This window comes from Carica papaya, chromosome 5 (assembly GCF_054855325.1).
Source record: "Carica papaya isolate Zhongbai chromosome 5, ASM5485532v1, whole genome shotgun sequence".
NCBI classification, from domain to species: domain Eukaryota; kingdom Viridiplantae; phylum Streptophyta; class Magnoliopsida; order Brassicales; family Caricaceae; genus Carica; species Carica papaya.
In genome coordinates, this window is record NC_142313.1 from 28,105,054 (window position 1) to 28,121,605 (window position 16,552).

Consider the following 16,552-nt stretch of genomic DNA (forward strand, 5'->3'; position numbering starts at 1 on the left):
ACGAGAACGAGAGGTGCAGTGCGCACGCATAAGGAAACAAATGACGGGAGGGGGAAAAAAGGAGAAGGAATTTATGTATTTGCAGCGCAAAATTAAATAGGTGTGATCTTACCAGCACTAATGCACCGGATCCCATCAAAACTCTGCAGTTAAGTGTGCTTGGGCGAGAGTAGTACTCGGATGGGTGACCTCATGGGAATTCCTAGTGTTGAACTAATTTTTTTTTCAGACGGGTCGTTCGACGTTACGCGCGACTGGAACTAGGGTCCACTGGTTTATACGCAAATGTGAGTCAAGAAGCAGGGGCATTTTAATCGATATTAGAACTAGAAGGAGAGATGCAGAGTGCACACACAAGGAAACAAATGACGGGAGGGGGGATGGAGGGAGAAGAAGTGTATGTATTTGCAGCGCAGAATGAAACATGAGCAATTATACCAGCACCAATGCAACGGATTCTATCAGAATTCCGCAAGTTAAGGGTGCTTGGGCGAGAGTAGCACTAGGATGGGTGACCTACTGCGAAGTCCTTATATTTCACCCATTTTCTTAGGAAGTCCTCGTGTTGCACCCATTTTTTTGCAGATGATTCTTTCGACGATACGCGCGACTTGAATTATAGTCCTCAGGTTTATTCGCAAATGTGAGTAACAGCACCGTAGCATTTTACTTGATATTAGAACGAGCACGGTAGGTGCAGTGCGCACGCACAAGGAAACAAATGACGGCAGGGGGAAGAAAGGAGAAGGAGTTTATGTATTTGCAGCGCTAAATTAAATAGGTGCGATCATACCAGCACTAATGCACCGGATCCCATCAGAACTCCGCAGTTATGTGTGCTTGTGCGAGAGTAGTACTCGGATATGTGACCTCCTGGGAGGTCCTCGTATCGCACCAATTTTTTTTCAGACGGGTCGTTCGACGTTACGCGCGTCTGGAACTAGGGTCCGCTGGTTTATACGTAAATGTGAGTCAAGAAGCAGGGCATTTTAATCAATATTAGAATGAGAATGAGAGGTGAAGTGTGAACGCACAAGGAAACAAATGACGGGAGGGGGAAGAAAGGAGAAGGAGTTTATGTATTTGCAGCGCGAAATTAAACAGGTGTGATCATACCAGCACTAAAGCTCCGGATCCCATCAGAACTCCGCAGTTAAGTGTGCTTGGGCGAGGGTAGTACTCGGATGGGTGACCACCTGGGAAGCCCTCGTGTTGCACCTATTTTTTTTCGGATGGGTTGTTCGACGTAACGCGCGAATGGAATTATAATCCACTGGTTCATTTGCAAAGGTGAGTCACGGTGCCAGGGCATATTACTTTATATTAGAACGAGAAAGAGAGATGCAGAGTGCACGCGCAAGGAAACAAATGACGGGAGGGGGGATGGAAGGAGAAAGAGTGTATGTATTTGCATTGCAGAATGAAACATGAGGGATCATACCAGCACTAATGCAACGGATTCTATCAGAACTCTGCAGTTAAGGGTGCTTGGGCGAGAAAAGTACTCGGATGGGTGACCTCCTGCGAAGTCCTTATATTTCACCCATTTTCTTGGGAGGTCCTCGTGTTGCACCCATCTTTTTACAGATGATTCTTTCGACGTTACGCGCGACTTGATTTATGGTCTGCAGGTTTATTCGCAAATGTGAGTCACGGCGCCGCGGTATTTTACTTGATATTAGAACGAGTACGGGAGGTGCAGTGCGCACGCACAAGGAAACAAATAACGGGATGAGGAAGAAAAGAGAGGGAGTGTATGTATTTGAGCGCAAAATTAAACAAGTGGCATCATACCAGCACTAATGCACTTGAACCCATCAGAACTCTGCAGTTAAGTGTGCTTGGGCGAGAGTAGTACTTGGATGGGTGACCTCTTGGGAAGTCCTCGTATCGCAACAATTTTTTTTCAGATGGGTCGTTCGACGTTACGCGCGACTGGAACTATGATCGACTTGTTTATACGCAAATGTGAGTCAAAAATCAAGGGCATTTTTATCGATATTAGAACGAGAAGGAGAGGTGCAGTGTGAACGCACAAGGAAACAAATGATGGGAGGGGGGGAGGGAAGAAGGAGTGTATGTATTTTCAGCACGAAATTAAACAGGTGCGGTCACACCAGCACAAATGCACCGGATCCCATCAGAACTCCGAAGTTAAGTGTGCTTTGGCGAAAGTAGTACAATGATGGGTTACCTCCTGGGAAGTTCTCGTGTTGCACCCATTTTCTTTTTTTCAGATGTGCCGTTCGACGTTACGCGTGACTTTAATTATGGTCCGCAAATTTATTCGCAAATGTGAGTCACGGCGCCGTGGCATTTTACTTGATATTTGAACGAGAACGAGAGGTGCAGTGCGCACGCACAAGGAAACAAATGACGGGAGGAGGAAGAAAGGAGAAGGAGTTTATGTATTTGCAGCGTGAAATTAAACTGGTGCGATCATACCAGCACTAATGCACCGGATCCCATCAGAACTCCACAGATAAGTGTGCTTGGGCGAGAGTAGTACTCGGATGGGTGACCTCCTGGGAAGTTCTCGTCTCGCACTAATTTTTTTTTCAGACGGGTCGTTCGACGTTACGCGCTACTGGAACTAGGGTCTACTGGTTTATACGCAAATGTGAGTCAAGAAGCAGGGGCATTTTAATTGATATTAGAACGAGAAATAGAGATGCAGAGTGCACGCACAAAGAAACAAATGACGGGAGGGGGGATGGAGGGAGAAAAAGTTTATGTATTTGCAGCGCAGAATGAAACATGAGCAATCATCCAGCACCAATGCAACGGATTCTATCAGAACTCCGCAAGTTAAGGGTGCTTGGGCGAGAGAAGCACTAGGATGGGTGACGTCCTGCGAAGTCCTTATATTTCACCCATTTTCTTAGGAAGTCCTCGTTTGCACCCATTTTTTTGCAGATGATTCTTTTGACGATACGCGGGACTTGAATTATGGTACTCAGGTTTATTCGCAAATGTGAGTCACGGTACTGTAGCATTTTACTTGATATTAGAACGAGCACGGGAGGTGCAGTGCGCACGCACAAGAAAACAAATGGCGGGAGGGAGAAGAAAGGAGAATGAGTTTATGTATTTGCAGCGCGAAATTAAACAGATGCGATCATAACAGCACTAATGCACCGGATCCCATCAGAACTCCGCAGTTAAGTATGCTTGGGCGAGATTAGTACTCGGATGGGTGACATCCTAGGAAGTCCTCGTGTCGCATTAATTTTTTTTCAGATGGGTCGTTCGACGTTACGCGCGTCTAGAACTAGGGTCCGCTAGTTTATACACCAATGTGAGTCAAGAAGCAGGGGCATTTTAATCGATATTAGAACGAGAATGAGAGGTGAAGTGTGAACGCACAAGGAAACAAATGACGGGAGGGGGAAGAAAGGAGAAGGAGTGTATGTATTTGCAGCGCGAAATTAAACAGGTGCGATCATACCAGCACAAAAGCTCCAGATCCCATCAGAACTCCGCATTTAAGTGTGCTTGGGCGAGGGTAGTACTCGGATGGGTGACCACTTGGGAAGCCCAAGTGTTGCTTATATTTTTTTTCGGATGGGTTGTTCGACGTTACGCGCGAATGGAATTATAATCCGCTGGTTCATTTACAATGGTGAGTCACGGTGCTGGGGCATATTACTTGATATTAGAACGAGAAAGAGAGATGCAGAGTGCACGCACAAGGAAACAAATGACAGGAGGGGGGATGGGAGGAGAAAGAGTGTATGTATTTGCAGTGCAGAATGAAACATGAGGGATCATACCAGCACTAATGCAACGGATTCTATCAGAACTCCGCAGTTAAGGGTTCTTGGGCGAGAAAAGTACTCGGATGGGTGACCTCCTGCGAAGTCCTTATATTTCACCCATTTTCTTGGGAGGTCCTCGTGTTGCACCCATCTTTTTGCAGATGATTCTTTCGACGTTACGCGCGACTTGATTTATGGTCCGCAGGTTTATTCGCAAATGTGAGTCACGGCGCCGTGGCATTTTACTTGATATTAGAACGAGAACGGGAGGTGCAGTGCGCACGCACAAGGAAACAAATGACGGGAGGAGGAAGAAAAGAGAAGGAGTGTATGTATTTGAAGCGCAAAATTAAACAAGTGGCATCATACCAGCACTAATGCACTGGATCCCATCAGAACTCTGCAGTTAAGTGTGCTTTGGCGAAAGTAGTACAATGATGGGTTACCTCCTGGGAAGTTCTCGTGTTGCACCCATTTTTCTTTTTTCAGATGTGCTGTTCGACGTTAGGCGCGACTTTAATTATGGTCCGCAGATTTATTCGCAAATGTGAGTCACGGCGCCCTGGCATTTTACTTGATATTTGAACGAGAACGAGAGGTGCAGTGCGCACGCACAAGGAAACAAATGACGGGAGGGGGAAGAAAGGAGAAGGAGTTTATCTATTTGCAGCGCGAAATTAAACAGGTGCGATCATACCAGCACTAATGCACCGAATCCCATCAGAACTCCGCAATTAAGTGTGCTTGAGCGAGAGTAGTACTCGGATAGGTGACCTCCTGGGAAGTCCTCGTGTCGCACTAATGTTTTTTTTAGACGGGTCGTACGACGTTACGCGCGACTGGAACTAGTTTTCACTGGTTTATATGCAAATGTGAGTCAAGAAGCAGGGGCATTTTAATCGATATTAGATCGAGAAGGAGAGGTGCAGTGTGAACGCACAAGGAAACAATTGATGGGAGGGGGAGGGAAGGAGAAGGAGTGTATGTATTTTCAGCGCGAAATGAAACAGGTGCGATCATACCACACTAATGCAATGGATTCTATCAGAACTCCGTAGGTAAGGGTGCTTGGGCGAGAGTAGTACTAGCATGGGTTACCTCCTGCGAAGTCCTTATATTTCACCCATTTTCTTGTGAAGTCCTCATGTTGCACCCATTTTTTTGCAGATGATTCTTTCGACGTTACGCGCGACTTGAATTATGGTCCTCAGGTTTATTCACAAATGTGAGTCACGGCGCTGTAGCATTTTACTTGATATTAGAACGAGAACGGGAGGTGCAGTGCGCACGCACAAGGAAACAAATGACGGGAGGGGGAAGAAAGGGGAATGAGTTTATGTATTTGCAGCGCGAAATTAAACAGGTGCTATCATACCAGCACTAATGCACCGGATCCCATCAAAACTCTGCAGTTATGTGTGTTTGGGCGATATTTATACTCGGAAGGGTGACCTCTTGGGAAGTCCTCGTGTCGCACCAATTTTTTTTCAGACGGGTCGTTCGACGTTACGTGCGTCTGGAACTACGGTCCGCTGGTTTATACGCAAATGTGAGTCAAGAAGCAGGGGCATTTTAATCGATATTAGAACGAGAAGGAGAGATGAAGTGTGAACGCACAAGGAAACAAATGACGGAGGGGGAAGAAAGGAGGAGTGTATGTATTTAAAGCGCGGAATTAAACAGGTGCGATCATACCAGCACTAAAGCCCCGGATCCCATAAGAACTCCGCAGTTAGGTGTGCTTGGGCGAGAGTAGTACTCGGATGGGTGACCACTTGGGAAGCCCTCGTGTTGCACCTTTTTTTTCTCGGATGGGTTGTTCGACGTTACGCGCGAATGGAATTATAAACTGCTGGTTCATTTGCAAATGTGAGTCACGGTGCCGGGGCATATTACTTGATATTAGAACGAGAAAGATAGATGCAGAGTGCTCGCACAAGGAAACAAATGATATGGGAGGGGGGATGGAAAGAGAAAGAGTGTATGTATTTGCAGTGCAGAATGAAACATGAGGGATCATACCAGCACTAATGCAACGGATTCTATCAGAACTCCGCAGTTAAGGGTGCTTGGGCGAGAAAAGTACTCGGATGGGTGACCTCCTGCGAAGTCCTTATATTTCACCCATTTTCATGGGAGGTCCTCGTGTTGCACCCATCTTTTTGTAGATGATTCTTTCGAGGTTACGCGCGACTTGATTTATGGTCCGCAGGTTTATTCGCAAATGTGAGTCACAGCGCCGTGGTATTTTACTTGATATTAGAACGAGTACTGGAGGTGCAGTTCGCACGCATAAGAAAACAAATGAGGGGAGGAGGAAGAAAAGAGAAGGAGTGTATGTATTGGAAGCGCAAAATTAAACAATTGGCATCATACCAGCACTAATGCACTGGATCCCATCAGAACTCTGCAGTTAAGTGTGCTTGGGCGAGAGTAGTACTCGGATGGGTGACCTCTTGGGAAGTCCTCGTATCGCAACAATTTTTTTTCAGATGGGTCGTTCGACGTTACGCGCGACTGGAACTATGGTCCGCTGGTTTATACGCAAATGTCAGTTAAGAAAAAGGGGCATTTTAATCGATATTAGAACGAGAAGGAGAGGTGCAGTGCGAACGCACAAGGAAACAAATGATGGGAGGGGGGGAGGGAAGATGGAGTGCATGTATTTTCAGCACGAAATTAAACAGGTGCGGTCACACCAGCACAAAAGCACCGGATCCCATCAGAACTCCACAGTTAAGTATGCTTTGGCGAAAGTAGTACAATGATGGGTTACCTCCTGGGAAGTTCTCGTGTTGCACCCATTTTTTTTTCAGATGTGCCGTTCAACGTTACGCGCGACTTGAATTATGGTCCTCAGGTTTATTCGCAAATGTGAGTCACGGCGCCGTGGTATTTACTTGATATTAGAACGAGAACGGGAGGTGCAGTGCGCACGCACAAGGAAATAAATGACGGGAGGGGGAAGAAAGGGGAATGAGTTTATGTATTTGCAGCGCGAAATTAAACAGTTGCGATCATACCAGCACTAATGCACCGGATCCCATTAGAACTCCGCAGTGAAGTGTGCTTGGGCGAGATTAGTACTCGGATGGGTGACCTCCTGGGAAGTCCTCGTGTCGCACAAGTTTTTTTTCAGACGGGTCATTCGACGTTACTCACGTCTGGAACTAGGGTCCGCTGGTTTATACGCAAATGTGAGTCAAGAAGCAGAGGCATTTTAATCGATATTAGAACGAGAATGAGAGGTGAAGTGTGAACGCACAAGGAAACAAATGATGGGAGGGGGGGAGGGAAGAAGGAGTGTATGTATTTTCAGCACAAAATTAAACAGGTGCGGTCACACCAGCACAAATGCATCGGATCCCATCAGAACTCCGCAGTTAAGTGTGCTTTGGCGAAAGTAGTACAATGATGGGTTACCTCCTGGGATGTTCTCGTGTTGCACCCATTTTCTTTTTTTCAGATGTGCCGTTCGACGTTGCGCGCGACTTTAATTATGGTCCGCAGATTTATTCGTAAATGTGAGTCACGGCACCGTGGCATTTTACTTGATATTTGAACGAGAACGAGAGGTGCAGTGCGCACGCACAAGGAAACAAATGACGGGAGGGGAAAGAAAGGAGAAGGAGTTTATGTATTTGTAGCTTGAAATTAAACAGGTGCGATCATACCAGCACTAACTCACCGGATCTTATCAGAACTCCGCAGTTAAGTGTGCTTGGGCGAGAGTAGTACTCGGATGGGTGACCTCCAGCGAAGTCCTTATATTTCACCCATTTTCTTAGGAAGTCCTCGTGTTGCACCCATTTTTTTGCAGATTATTCTTTCGACGATACGCGCGACTTGAATTATGGTCCTCAGATTTATTCGCAAATGTGAGTCACGGCACCGTAGCATTTTACTTGATATTAGAACAAGCACGGTTGGTGTAGTGCGCACGCATAAGGAAACAAATAACGGGAGGGGGAAGAAAGGAGAAGGAGTTTATGTATTTACAGCGCAAAATTAAACGGGTGCGATCATACCAGCACTAATGCATCGGATCCCATCAGAACTCCGCAGTTAAGTGTGCTTGGGAGCGAGTAGTACTCGGATGGGTGATCTCCTGGGAAGTCCTCGTGTCGCACCAATTTTTTTTCAGACGGGTCGTTCAACGTTAAGCGCGACTGGAACTTGGGTCCGCTGGTTTATACGCAAATGTGAGTCAAGAAGCAGGGGCATTTTTAATCGATATTAGAACGAGAAGGAGAGATGCAGTGTGAACGCACAAGGAAACAATTGATGGGAGGGGGAGGGAAGGAGAAGGAGTGTATGTATTTTCAGCACGAAATGAAACAGGTGCGATCATACCAGCACTAATGCAACGGATTCTATCAGAACTCCGTAGGTAAGGGTGCTTGGGCGAGAGTAGTACTAGCATGGGTTACCTCATGCGAAGTCCTTATATTTCACTCATTTTCTTGTGAAGTCCTCGTGTTGCACCCATTTTTTTGCAGATGATTCTTTCGACGTTACGCGCGACTTGTATTATGGTCCTCAGGTTTGTTCGCAAATGTGAGTCACGGCGCTGTAGCATTTTACTTGATATTAGAATGAGAACGGGAGGTGCAGTGCGCACGCACAAGGAAACAAATGATGGGAGGGGAAAGAAAGGGGAATGAGTTTATGTATTTGTAGCGCAAAATTAAACAGGTGCGATCATACCAGCACTAATGCACCGAATCCCATCAGAACTCCGCTGTTAAGTGTGCTTGGGCCAGATTAGTACTCGAATGGGTGACCTCCTGGGAAGTCCTCGTGTCGCACCAATTTTTTTTCAGACGGGTCGTTTGACGTTACACATGTCTGGAACTAGGGTCCGCTGGTTTGTACGCAAATGTGAGTCAATAAGCAGGGGCATTTTAATCGATATTAGAACGAGAATGAGAGGTGAAGTGTGAACGCACAAGGAAACAAATGACGGAATGGGGAAGAAAGAAGAAGGAGTGTATGTATTTGCAGTGCGAATTTAAACAGGTGCGATCTTACCAGCACTAAAGCCCCGGATCCCATCAGAACTCCGCAGTTAAGTTTGCTTGGGCGAGAGTAGTACTCGGATGGGTGACCACTTGGGAAGCCCTCGTGTTGCACCTATTTTTTTTCGGATGGGTTTTTCGACGTTACGCGCGAATGGAATTATAAACCGCTGGTTCATTTGCAAAGGTGAGTCACGATGCAGGGGCATATTACTTGATATTAGAACGAGAAAGAGAGATGCAGAGTGCACGCACAAGGAAACAAATGACGGAAGAAGGGATGGAAGGAGAAAGAGTGTATGTATTTGCAGTGCAGAATGAAACATGAGGGATCATACCAGCACTAATGCAACAGATTCTATCAGAACTCCGCAGTTAAGGGTGCTTGGGCGAGAGTAGTACTCGGATGGGTGACCACTTTGGAAGTCCTCGTGTTGCACCCATTTTCTTGGGAGGTCCTCGTGTTGCACCCATCTTTTTGCAGATGATTCTTTCGACGTTACGCGCGACTTGATTTTTGGTCCGCAGGTTTATTCGCGCGTAACGTCGAACGGCACATCTGAAAAAAAAAAAATGGGTGCAACATGAGAACTTCCCAGGAGGTAACCCATCATTGTACTACTTTCGCCAAAGCACACTTAACTGCGGAGTTCTGATGGGATCCGGTGCATTTGTGCTGGTGTGACCACACCTGTTTAATTTCGTGCTGAAAATGCATACACTCCTTCTTCCCTCCCCCCCTCCCATCATTTGTTTCCTTGTGCGTTCACACTGCATCTCTCATTCTCGTTTTAATATCGATTAAAATGCCCCTGATTCTTGACTCACATTTGCGTATAAACCAGCAGACCATAGTTTCAGTTGCGCGTAACGTCAAACGACCCATCTGAAAAACAATTGTCGCGATACGAGGACTTCCCAAGAGGTCACCCATCCGAGTACTACTCTCGCCCAAGCACGCTTAACTGCAGAGTTCTGATGGGATCCAGTGCATTAGTGCTAGTATGATGCCACTTGTTTAATTTTGCGCTTCAAATACATACACTCCCTTTCTTTTCTTCCTCCTTCCGTCATTTGTTTCCTTGTGCGTACGCACTGCACCTCCCATACTTGTTCTAATATCAAGTAAAATACCACAGCGCCGTGACTCACATTTGCGAATAAACTTGCGGACCATAAATCAAGTCGCGCGTAACGTCGAAAGAATCATCTGCAAAAAGATGGGTGCAACACGACAATCTCCCAAGAAAATGGGTGAAATATAAGGACTTCGCAGGAGGTCACCCATCCGAGTGCTTCTCTCGCCCAAGCACCCTTAACTTGCGGAGTTCTGATAGAATCCGTTGCATTGGTGCTGGTATGATTGCTCATGTTTCATTCTACGCTGTAAATACATACACTTTTTCTCCCTCCATCCCCCCTCCCGTCATTTGTTTCCTTGTGCGTGCACTCTGCATCTCTCTTTCTCGTTCTAATATCAATTAAAATGCCCCTGCTTCTTGACTCACATTTGCGTATAAACCAGTGGACCCTAGTTCCAGTCGCACGTAACGTCGAACGACCCGTCTGAAAAAAAAAATTAGTGCGACACGAGGACTTCCCAGATGGTCACCCATCCGAGTACTACTCTCGCCTAAGCACACTTAAATGCGGAGTTCTAATGGGATCCGGTGCATTAGTGCTGGTATGATCGCAGCTGTTTAATTTTGCGCTGCAAATACATAAACTCATTCCCCTTTCTTCCCCCTCCCGTCATTTGTTTCCTTTTGCGTGCACTCTGCATATCTCCTTCTCGTTAAAATATCGATTAAAATGCCCCTGCTTCTTTACTCACATTTGCGAATAAATCGGCGGACCATAATTAAAGTCGCGCGTAACGTCGAACGGCACATCTGAAAAAAAGAAAATGGGTGCAACACGAGAACTTCCCAAGAGGTCACCCATCCGAGTACTACTCTCGCCCAAGCACACTTAACTGCAGAGTTCTAACGGGATCCGGTGCATTAGTGCTGGTATGATCGCACCCGTTTAATTCCACGCTACAAATACGTAAACTCCTTCTCCTTTCTTCCCCCTCCCGTCATTTGTTTCCTTGTGCGTGCGCACTGCACCTCCCGTACTCGTTCTAATATCAAGTAAAATGCCACGGTGCCGTGACTCACATTTGCGAATAAATCTGCGGACCATAAATCAAGTCGCGCGTAACGTCGAAAGAATCATCTGCAAAAAGATGGGTGCAACACGAGGACCTCAAAAGAAAATGGGTGAAATATAAGGACTTCGCAGGAGGTCACCCATCCGAGTACTTTTCTCGCCCAAGCACCCTTAACTGCGGAGTTCTGATAGAATCCGTTGCATTAGTGCTGGTATGATCCCTCATGTTTCATTCTGCACTGCAAATACATACACTCTTTCTCCTTCCATCCCCCCTCCCGTCATTTGTTTCCTTGTGCGTGCGCACTGCACCTCTCGTTCTCGTTCAAATAACAAGTAAAATGCCAAGGTGCCGTGACTCACATTTGCGAATAAATCTGCAGACCATAATTAAAGTCGCGCGTAACGTCGTACGACACATCTAAAAAAAAAAAATGGGTGCAACACGAGAACTTCCCAGAAGGTAACCCATCATTGTACTACTTTCGCCAAAGCACACTTAACTGCGGAGTTCTGATGGGATCCGGTGCATTTGTGCTGGTGTGACCGCACCTGTTTAATTTCGTGTTGAAAATACATACACTCCTTCTTCCCTCCCCCCCTCCCATCATTTGTTTCCTTGTGCGTTCACACTGCACCTCTCCTTCTCGTTCTAATATCGATTAAAATGCCCCTGATTCTTGACTCACATTTGCGTATAAACCAGCGGACCATAGTTCCAGTCGCGCGTAACGTCGAACGACCCATCTGAAAAAAAATTGTTGCGATACGAGGACTTCCCAAAAGGTCATCCATCCGAGTACTACTCTCGACCAAGCACACTTAACTGCAGAGTTCTGATGGGATCCAGTGCATTAGTGCTGGTATGATGCCACTTATTTAATTTTGCGCTTTAAATACATACACTCCTTCTCTTTTCTTCCTCCTCCCGTCATTTGTTTCCTTGTGCGTGCGCACTGCACCTCCCGTACTCGTTCTAATATCAAGTAAAATGCCACGGCGCCGTGACTCACATTTGCGAATAAACCTGCGGACCATAAATCATGTCGCGCGTAACGTCGAAAGAATCATCTGCAAAAAGATGGGTGCAACACGAGGACCTCCCGAGAAAATGGGTGAAATATAAGGACTTCGCAGGAGGTAACCCATCCGAGTACTACTCTCGCCCAAGCACACTTAACTGCAGAGTTCTGATGGGATCCGGGGCTTTAGTGCTGGTATGATCGCACCTGTTTAATTTCGCGCTGCAAATACATACACTCCTTCTCCTTTCTTTCCCCTTCCGTCAATTGTTTCCTTGTGCGTTCACACTGCACCTCTCATTCTCGTTCTAATATCGATTAAAATGCCCCTCCTTCTCGACTCACATTTGAGTATAAACCAGCGGACCCTAGTTCCAGTCGCGCGTAACGTCGAACGACCCGTCTGAAAAAAAATTGTTGCAACACGAGGACTTCCCAGGAGGTCACCCGTCCGAGTACTACTCTCGCCCAAGTACACTTAACTGCGGAGTTCTGATGGGATCTGGTGCATTAGTGGTGGTATGATCGCACCCGGTGAATTCCGCGCTGCAACTACATAAACTCCTTCCCATTTCTTCCCCCTCCCGTCATTTATTTCCTTGTGCGTGCGCACTGCACCTCCCGTGCTCGTTCTACTATCAAGTAAAATGTTACGGTGCCGTGACTCACATTTGCGAATAAACCTGAGGACCATAATTCAAGTCGCGCGTATTGTCGAAAGAATCATCTGCAAAAAAATGGGTGCAACACGAGGACTTCCTAAGAAAATGGGTGAAATATAAGGACTTCGCAGGGGGTCACCCATCCTAGTGCTTCTCTCGCCCAAGCACCCTTAACTGCGGAGTTCTAATAGAATCCGTTGCATTAGTGCTGGTATGATCCCTCATGTTTCATTCTGCGCTGCAAATACATACACTCTTTCTCCTCCCATCCCCCCTCCCGTCATTTGTTTCCTTGTGCGTGCACTCTGCATCTATCTTTCTCGTTCTAATATCAAGTAATATGCCCCGACACCGTGACTCACCTTTGCAAATGAACCAGCGGTTTATAATTCCATTCGCGCGTAACGTCAAACAACCCATCCGAAAAAACATAGGTGCAACACGAGGGCTTCCTAGGTTGTCACCCATCTGAGTACTACTCTCGCCCAAGCACACTTAACTGCGGAGTTCTGATGGGATCCGGGGCTTTAGTACTGGTATGATCGCACCGATTTAATTTTGCGTTGTAAATACATAAACTCCTTCTCCTTTCTTCCCCCTCCCGTCATTTGTTTCCTAGTGCGTGCGCACTGCACCTCTCGTTGTCGTTCAAATATCATGTAAAATGCCACGGCGCCGTGACTCACATTTGCGAATAAATCTGCGGACCATAATTAAAGTCGCGCGTAACGTCGAACGACACATCTAAAAAAAAGAAAATGTGTGCAACACGAGGACTTCACAAGAAAATGGGTGAAATATAAGAACTTCGCAGGAGGTAACCCATGCTAGAACTACTCTCGCCCAAGCACCCTTACCTACGGAGTTCTGATAGAATCCGTTGCATTAGTGCTGGTATGATCGTACCTGTTTCATTTCGTGCTGAAAATACATACACTCCTTCTCCTTCCCTCCCCCTCCCATCAATTGTTTCCTTGTGCGTTCACACTGCGCATTTCTTTCTCATTCTAATATCGATTAAAATGCCCCTGCTTCTTGACTCACATTTGCGTATAAACAAGCTGACCCCAGTTCCAGTCGCGCGTAACGTCGAACGACCCGTCTGAAAAAAAATTGGTGCGACACGAGGACTTCCCAAGAGGTCACCCATCCGAGTACTACTCTCGCCCAAGCACACTTAACTGCGGACTTCTGATTGGATCTGGTGCATTAGTACTGGTATGATCGCACCCGTTTAATTCCGCGCTGCAAATACATAAACTCCTTCTCCTTTCTTCCCCCTCCCGTCATTTGTTTCCTTGTGCGTGCGCACTGCACCTCCCGTGCTCGTTCTAATTCAAGTAAAATGCTACGGTGCCGTGACTCACATTTGCGAATAAAACTGAGGACCATAATTCAAGTCGCGCGTATCGTCGAATGAATCATCTGCAAAAAAATGGGTGCAACACGAGGACTTCTTAAGAAAATGGGTGAAATATAAGGACTTCGCAGGAGGTCACCAATCCTAGTGCTACTCTCGCCCAAGCACCCTTAACTTGCGGAGTTCTGATAGAATCCGTTGCATTGGTGCTGGTATGATTGCTCATGTTTCATTTTGCGCTGCAAATACATACACTTTTTCTCCCTCCATCCCCCCTCCCGTCATTTGGTTCCTTGTGCGTGCACTCTGCATCTCTCTTTCTCATTCTAATATCGATTAAAATGCCCCTGCTTCTTGACTTACATTTGCGTATAAACCAGTGGACCCTAGTTCCAGTCGCGCGTAACGTCGAACGACCTGTCTAAAAAAAAAATTAGTGCGACACAAGGACTTCCCAGGAGATCACCCATCCGAGTACAACTCTCGCCCAAGCACATTTAACTGCGGAGTTCTGATGGGATCCGGTGCATTAGTGCTAGTATGATCGCATCTGTTTAATTTCGCGCTGCAAATACATAAACTCCTTCTCCTTTCTTCCCCCTCCCGTCATTTGTTTCCTTGTGCGTGTGCACTGCACCTCTCGTTCTCGTTCAAATATCAAGTAAAATACCACGGCGCCGTGACTCATATTTGCGAATAAATCTGCGGACAATAATTAAAGTCGCGTGTAACGTCGAACGGCACATTTAAAAAAAAGAAAATGGGTGCAACACGAGAACTTCCCAGGAGGTCACCCATCCGAGTACTACTCTCGCCCAAGCGCACTTAACTGCAGAGTTCTGATGGGATCCGTTGCATTAGTGCTGGTATGATGGCACCCGTTTAATTCCGCGCTGCAAATACATAAACTCCTTCTCCTTTCTTCCCCCTCCCGTCATTTGTTTCCTTGTGCGTGCGCACTGCACCTCCCGTGATCGTTCTAATATCAAGTAAAATGCTACGGTGCCGTGACTCACATTTGCGAATAAACTTGAGGACCATAATTCAAGTCGCGCGTATCGTCGAAAGAATCATCTGCAAAAAAATGGGTGCAACACGAGGATTTCCTAAGAAAATTTGTGAAATATAAGGACTTCGCAGGAGGTCACCCATCCTAGTGCTAATCTCGCCCAAGCACCCTTAACCTGCGGAGTTCTGATAGAATCCGTTGCATTGGCGCTGGTATGATTGCTCATGTTTCATTCTGCGCTGCAAATACATACACTTTTTCTCCCTCCATCCCCCCTCCCGTCATTTGTTTCCTTGTTCGTGCACTCTGCATCTCTCCTTCTCGTTCTAATATCGATTAAAATGCCCCTGCTTCTTGACTCACATTTGCGTATGAACCAGGCGTCCCTACTTCCAGTCGCGCGTAACGTCGAACGACACGTCTAGAAAAAAAATTAATGCGACACGAGGACTTCCCAGGAAGTCACCCATCCGAGTACTAATCTCGCCCAAGCACACTTAACTGCGAAGTTCTGATGGGATCCGGTGCATTCGTGCTGGTATGATCGCACCGGTTTAATTTCGCTCGGCAAATACATAAACTCCTTCTCCTTTCTTCCCCCTCCTGTCATTTGTTTCCTTGTGCGTGCGCACTGCACCTCTCGTTCTCGTTCAAATATCAAGTAAAATGCCACGGCGCTGTGACTCACATTTGCGAATAGATCTGCGGACCATAATTAAAGTCGTGCGTAACGTCGAACGGCACATTTGAAAAAAAGAAAATGAGTGCAACACGAGGACTTCACAAGAAAATGGGTGAAATATAAGGACTTCGCAGGAGGTAACCCATGCTAGTACTACTCTCGCCCAAGCAACCTTACCTACGGAGTTCTGATAGAATCCGTTCCATTAGTGCTGGTATGATCGCACCTGTTTCATTTCGTGCTGAAAATACATACACTACTTCTCCTTCCCTCCCCCTCCCATCAATTGTTTCCTTGTGCGTTCACACTGCACCTCTCCTTTTCGTTCTAATATCGATTAAAATGCCACTGCTTCTTGACTCACAATTGCGTATAAACCAGCGGACCCCAGTTCTAGTCGCGCATAACGTCGAACGACCCGTCTGAAAAAAAATTGGTGCGACACGAGGACTTCCCAGGAGGTCACCCATCCGAGTACTACTCTCGCCCAAGCACACTTAACTGCAGAGCTCTGATGGGATCCGGTGCATTAGTGCTGGTATGATCGCACCGGTTTAATTCTGCACTGTAAATACATAAACTCTTTCTCCTTTCTTCCCCCTCCCGTCATTTGTTTCCTTGTGCGTGCGCACTGCACCTCCCGTGCTCGTTCTAATATCAAGTAAAATGCTACGGTGCCGTGACTCACATTTGCGAATAAACCTGAGGACCATAATTCAAGTCGCACGTATCGTCGAAAGAATCATCTGCAAAAAAACGGGTGCAACACGAGGAGCTCCTAAGAAAATTGGTGAAATATAAGGACTTTGTAGGAGGTCACCCATCCTAGTGCTACTCTCGCCCAAGCACCCTTAACTTGCGGACTTCTGATAGAATCCGTTGCATTG

The 16,552-nt window shown here is 46.5% G+C and overlaps 5 non-coding genes and 27 pseudogenes across 5 annotated transcripts; 18 read left to right on the forward strand and 14 right to left on the reverse strand.

Annotated features, from left to right (window-relative positions):
• The first annotated feature begins 98 nt into the window (after positions 1 to 98).
• Positions 99 to 217, forward strand: LOC148258277 (5S ribosomal RNA; annotated as a pseudogene).
• A 562-nt stretch (positions 218 to 779) lies between these two features.
• LOC148258278 (5S ribosomal RNA) lies at positions 780 to 898 on the forward strand (annotated as a pseudogene).
• A 204-nt stretch (positions 899 to 1,102) lies between these two features.
• LOC148258279 (5S ribosomal RNA) lies at positions 1,103 to 1,221 on the forward strand. The gene has a single exon (XR_015821162.1). It is a non-coding gene; the product is annotated as a 5S ribosomal RNA (ribosomal RNA).
• Positions 1,222 to 1,781: 560 nt separating this feature from the next.
• On the forward strand, positions 1,782 to 1,899 carry LOC148258280 (5S ribosomal RNA; annotated as a pseudogene).
• Positions 1,900 to 2,103: 204 nt separating this feature from the next.
• Positions 2,104 to 2,222, forward strand: LOC148258281 (5S ribosomal RNA; annotated as a pseudogene).
• Positions 2,223 to 2,431: 209 nt separating this feature from the next.
• Positions 2,432 to 2,550, forward strand: LOC148258282 (5S ribosomal RNA). The gene has a single exon (XR_015820390.1). It is a non-coding gene; the product is annotated as a 5S ribosomal RNA (ribosomal RNA).
• Positions 2,551 to 3,110: 560 nt separating this feature from the next.
• On the forward strand, positions 3,111 to 3,229 carry LOC148258283 (5S ribosomal RNA; annotated as a pseudogene).
• A 205-nt stretch (positions 3,230 to 3,434) lies between these two features.
• Positions 3,435 to 3,553, forward strand: LOC148258284 (5S ribosomal RNA; annotated as a pseudogene).
• An 888-nt stretch (positions 3,554 to 4,441) lies between these two features.
• LOC148258285 (5S ribosomal RNA) lies at positions 4,442 to 4,560 on the forward strand (annotated as a pseudogene).
• An 879-nt stretch (positions 4,561 to 5,439) lies between these two features.
• On the forward strand, positions 5,440 to 5,558 carry LOC148258286 (5S ribosomal RNA). The gene has a single exon (XR_015820675.1). It is a non-coding gene; the product is annotated as a 5S ribosomal RNA (ribosomal RNA).
• Positions 5,559 to 6,120: 562 nt separating this feature from the next.
• On the forward strand, positions 6,121 to 6,239 carry LOC148258287 (5S ribosomal RNA; annotated as a pseudogene).
• Positions 6,240 to 6,443: 204 nt separating this feature from the next.
• Positions 6,444 to 6,562, forward strand: LOC148258288 (5S ribosomal RNA; annotated as a pseudogene).
• Positions 6,563 to 6,767: 205 nt separating this feature from the next.
• On the forward strand, positions 6,768 to 6,886 carry LOC148258289 (5S ribosomal RNA; annotated as a pseudogene).
• Positions 6,887 to 7,090: 204 nt separating this feature from the next.
• LOC148258290 (5S ribosomal RNA) lies at positions 7,091 to 7,209 on the forward strand (annotated as a pseudogene).
• Positions 7,210 to 7,418: 209 nt separating this feature from the next.
• Positions 7,419 to 7,537, forward strand: LOC148258291 (5S ribosomal RNA; annotated as a pseudogene).
• Positions 7,538 to 7,772: 235 nt separating this feature from the next.
• LOC148258292 (5S ribosomal RNA) lies at positions 7,773 to 7,891 on the forward strand (annotated as a pseudogene).
• Positions 7,892 to 8,451: 560 nt separating this feature from the next.
• LOC148258293 (5S ribosomal RNA) lies at positions 8,452 to 8,570 on the forward strand (annotated as a pseudogene).
• A 205-nt stretch (positions 8,571 to 8,775) lies between these two features.
• On the forward strand, positions 8,776 to 8,894 carry LOC148258294 (5S ribosomal RNA; annotated as a pseudogene).
• A 456-nt stretch (positions 8,895 to 9,350) lies between these two features.
• Positions 9,351 to 9,469, reverse strand: LOC148258295 (5S ribosomal RNA; annotated as a pseudogene).
• Positions 9,470 to 9,673: 204 nt separating this feature from the next.
• On the reverse strand, positions 9,674 to 9,791 carry LOC148258296 (5S ribosomal RNA; annotated as a pseudogene).
• Positions 9,792 to 10,355: 564 nt separating this feature from the next.
• On the reverse strand, positions 10,356 to 10,474 carry LOC148258297 (5S ribosomal RNA; annotated as a pseudogene).
• A 209-nt stretch (positions 10,475 to 10,683) lies between these two features.
• LOC148258298 (5S ribosomal RNA) lies at positions 10,684 to 10,802 on the reverse strand. The gene has a single exon (XR_015820903.1). It is a non-coding gene; the product is annotated as a 5S ribosomal RNA (ribosomal RNA).
• Positions 10,803 to 11,365: 563 nt separating this feature from the next.
• Positions 11,366 to 11,484, reverse strand: LOC148258299 (5S ribosomal RNA; annotated as a pseudogene).
• Positions 11,485 to 11,688: 204 nt separating this feature from the next.
• LOC148258300 (5S ribosomal RNA) lies at positions 11,689 to 11,806 on the reverse strand (annotated as a pseudogene).
• A 236-nt stretch (positions 11,807 to 12,042) lies between these two features.
• Positions 12,043 to 12,161, reverse strand: LOC148258301 (5S ribosomal RNA; annotated as a pseudogene).
• Positions 12,162 to 12,366: 205 nt separating this feature from the next.
• Positions 12,367 to 12,485, reverse strand: LOC148258302 (5S ribosomal RNA; annotated as a pseudogene).
• A 560-nt stretch (positions 12,486 to 13,045) lies between these two features.
• Positions 13,046 to 13,164, reverse strand: LOC148258303 (5S ribosomal RNA; annotated as a pseudogene).
• Positions 13,165 to 13,727: 563 nt separating this feature from the next.
• LOC148258304 (5S ribosomal RNA) lies at positions 13,728 to 13,846 on the reverse strand (annotated as a pseudogene).
• A 561-nt stretch (positions 13,847 to 14,407) lies between these two features.
• Positions 14,408 to 14,526, reverse strand: LOC148258305 (5S ribosomal RNA; annotated as a pseudogene).
• Positions 14,527 to 14,735: 209 nt separating this feature from the next.
• Positions 14,736 to 14,854, reverse strand: LOC148258306 (5S ribosomal RNA; annotated as a pseudogene).
• A 562-nt stretch (positions 14,855 to 15,416) lies between these two features.
• On the reverse strand, positions 15,417 to 15,535 carry LOC148258307 (5S ribosomal RNA; annotated as a pseudogene).
• A 563-nt stretch (positions 15,536 to 16,098) lies between these two features.
• On the reverse strand, positions 16,099 to 16,217 carry LOC148258308 (5S ribosomal RNA). Its single transcript, XR_015820155.1, has one exon. It is a non-coding gene; the product is annotated as a 5S ribosomal RNA (ribosomal RNA).
• Between the last annotated feature and the right edge of the window lie 335 nt (positions 16,218 to 16,552).